Source organism: Oxyura jamaicensis, chromosome 27 (genome assembly GCF_011077185.1).
Source record: "Oxyura jamaicensis isolate SHBP4307 breed ruddy duck chromosome 27, BPBGC_Ojam_1.0, whole genome shotgun sequence".
Classification (NCBI taxonomy): Eukaryota; Metazoa; Chordata; class Aves; order Anseriformes; family Anatidae; genus Oxyura; species Oxyura jamaicensis.
This window is the reverse complement of record NC_048919.1, coordinates 2,061,305-2,065,057: the sequence shown is the minus strand read 5'-3', so window position 1 is coordinate 2,065,057 and position 3,753 is coordinate 2,061,305.

Here is a 3,753-nt window from a genome sequence, read left to right as displayed (position 1 = left end):
GGAAGGACACAGAGAAAAGAGTAAACAAAACAAGTGCTGCACAACACAATTACTCTCCACCAGCTAATTGATGCCCAGCCAATCCCCAAGTAATGGGAGCTCCTCACTGGCCACTTTCCCCAAGTTTTATTGTTCATCATGATGTCATATGGTATGGAATACTACTTTGGCCAGTTTGGGTCTGCTGTCCTGGTTCTGTCTCTTACCAGCTTCTCGTGAATCCCAGCCCCCCAGCTCCTCTCTACCTGGCCAGAATTAGAAGCTGAAAATTCCTTGACTCAGTGTAAGCACTGCTCTACAACAAAAATATCACTGTGTAACCAGCATTATTTTTCTGCTAAATCCAAAACACAGTACCATAACAACTACAAGGAAGAAAATTAACCCTATCCCAGCCAAAATCAGGACATCTCCCTCTTATTCCATGTGCATCATGCTTACGTCCCACACTTTCCAATACATCCCAATTAATCACCACCACATTTCTTGTCTTTTGACATATAAACACAGATACCATACCCTTAGTCAATAAGCCATCCCACTAAAATGTCCATTGAGTTCACTTAGTTTATAATTTCGGGCTCCACCTGCCTTAATGGGGCATTTTTGAGGGCAAGAGAGCTGGTGTGTGGTGTTGGATTGTTGCATGCTGAGGTCAGCTCTGATTCCATCTCCGCTTCACTTCACTTGGTTCCATCAAAATCTGTTCCTCATTAGTTTGGGTGATTCTTACTGTAATAACATTGACATGACATATAGCAGCCATAGCAATTATGGCATCATATAATGAACAGCATCATATAGCAACTAACATCTTAAAATTAAAATCATTGGCTGTTCTTTGATAAAATCAAATCCCCTCAAGATACATATCAGACTTCCCAGACCCTGTGCATTTTCCACCAAGTACACCCAGGTCTTCAGCAAAAGTAATCCCACAGATGTGTTTGCCTTTGCCTGAGGGAGCAATAACCCAGACTGTCTTCCCCACCATATTATTTTTTTTTTTTTTTTTTTTTTTTTTTTAACGTACTCTTCAGGGACTTTATCCCCTTTTACAGTACAAACAGGTTTCAATTGGGAGGACCATGTCAATTAGCAAATAATTGAGTATTAACTAACCAAATGGGTTTGGCTAAATCTATATCTCCGTGCTTGAATGTTCCAGCATCCATTGCTCTCAGTCTTTTAAGTCCATCATATTATTCAGTCTTCCCAGAGGCTGGTGCATGACAGGGAATGTTATACACCTACTCAATGCCATGTTCTTTGTCCCAGGTGTCTATGAGGTTGTTTCAGAAATGAGTCCTGTTTTCTGATTCAGGTCTTTCTGGAGTGTCACTTTGCCATAAATCTTTCTTTCCAAGGCCCAAGATGGTGTTTCCGATAGTGGCATGAAGCACTGAGTATGTTTCAGAACTTCTGGTGGTAGCTTGCACCATTGTAAGCACATGGTGCTTGCCTTGGCAGGTTTGTGGGACTGCAATATAACCAACCTTCCAGGCCTCCCTGTATTTGTATTTCAACTATTTCCACAATATCAGAGAGGCTTTAACTGTTTGGCATGCTTGATTGCAGTGCATGTTTCACATTCATGAATAATCTGAGCAATAGTGTCCATGCTCAAGTCCACCCCTCGATCCTGAGCCCATCTATATGTTGCATTTCTTCCTTGATGGCTTGAGATGCCATTGTCCCACCGAGGTACAAAGAAAACCCCTTTCACCGCCATTCCAAATTCACCTGAACCACTTCAATTCTAGCAGCCTGATCCACCTGCTAGTCGTTTTGGTGTTCTCCAGAGGCACAACTATGGGTATGTGTCTATGTGACTGTATCGGGTTTATGTGGCAAAGGTTTGGTAGCAGGTTTGCAACCTTCCAGTACTTGAAGGGAGAGTATAAATAGGAGGGAGAACACCTGTTTATATGTGTTGATAGTGATAGGACAAGGGGGAATGGTTTTAAACTAAGACAGGAGATTTAGGTTAGAAATTAGGAGAAAGTTTTTCACTCAGAGGGTGGTGAGGCACTGGAATAGGTTGCCCAGAGAGGTTGTGGATGCCCCATCCCTGGAGGTGTTCAAGACCAGGCTGGGTGAGGCCCTTGGGAATCTGATCTAGTGGGTAGTATCCCTGCCAGAGGCAGACATTTAAGGTTAAAAAAAAAAAGAAAAAAAAAAAAGAAAAAAAAAAAAGTTTTCTGCTGATGCACCTTCTCTCCTTTGCCTGTAAAGATTTTCTAGGCAACTAGTTCAGTTTGTAACGACTATATTGTAAATGTCTAATGTCAAGATACCTGAATGTAATCCTAAACCTCTTGTAGATAAAAATGGCGAGATTTATTACCCAAATGTAGATTCTACAATAGGTATATCTAATTCTGAGCCAGTAACTCTTTAGAACAGATGATGGCAGTATTAGCCAATTTTCATTAAATGCTTACAGAACACACTTTAAATGCATCTCTGCTTGTTTGATACCAAGTTTCAAATGTTAAATCACATCAACAACTGATTGAAAATTTCCTTTAAAAACTTAGCCACTGAAATTTTATTTTTCAGTAAATATATCTTCTTTCTGAAAAATATGAGACAAAACCCAACATATAGGCTTCATGAAGTCTTCTTATTCATTTATTTTTTTTATTATTATTATTTTTCACAACAAAAGGAAGGGGAAAAGGTAGAAGAATAAGAAAAGGGTTAGATTGTTAATTGTTTTCTTTCTAGCTCTTGGCTAGGGGTCTTTTTGTTGTTGTTGTTTGTTTTTCCAGATTGATATATTTGGATTTGGATTACAGATTCATGCTTGTGCAGTATCATTTTTCAGCTAACTTTCCTTCAAAAATATTATTTGTCATTAGTTTTATGTCATTTTTCAATAAAGGATTATGTGTGCCTTTAATGGAATCTGGGAATATTTTGCTTTTTAGTTTCATGGTTCTTGAATCCAAACAGGTTTAAAGTTTTGGTTGCCTAAAATACTGAACATATTAATTAAAACTGATAACCTTGTTACCCTTTATTTTTTAAGCTGCTGCTAAAGCATGCAGGATTTGGATTTACTCTCCTTTTTCTCATTCTTTTTTTTTTCTTTTTTCTTTTTACTTTTATTTTCCTTTTTTTTTTCCTTTCATGAGGGAAAAATTTTCAGACATTGTAGATAAAGTGTTGATTAAAGAAAAGTATTTTTGGCATAGAGAAACACAATTTCCCAACCCTATGAAATCTCTGGTCAGTACTTACCCACTATTTCCTTGAGTCATTACAAGTCTGTGATACCAGTTGAATATGTGTTTTTACTCTTCGCTTTTGCAAGGCCTTCCTTTCAACGCAGAAACACGTTCACACAGTGACAATGGGATGGGAACAAAGAACTTTAGCTTTCTGGTGGGTTGGTAATGGGCTTAGGAAATGAAGTATACAAATGGTTGGGCACACTGAGTCCCTCAAGACAAAGAGAGAAATGGCCTGGAGCTACAGTGCAGGACCTCTGAAATGAGACTGAACAGCAAGAGGAAGTGTAGAGCAGAAAGAGTCTGACATTAGCTCTGATTTAGCCATTAGCCATGGAGCCCTCACAGACACAGGGGACACGGGGAGAACTAGAGCACTGTCAGTCATCCAACTAGAAATGTTACCCTCCCATATTTACTACAAATTTTATTTTATTTTATTTTATTTTTATTTTATTTTATTTTATTGCCAGATAAATCAGATGAGCTGCCACAAATCAGATGAGTTCATGATGAT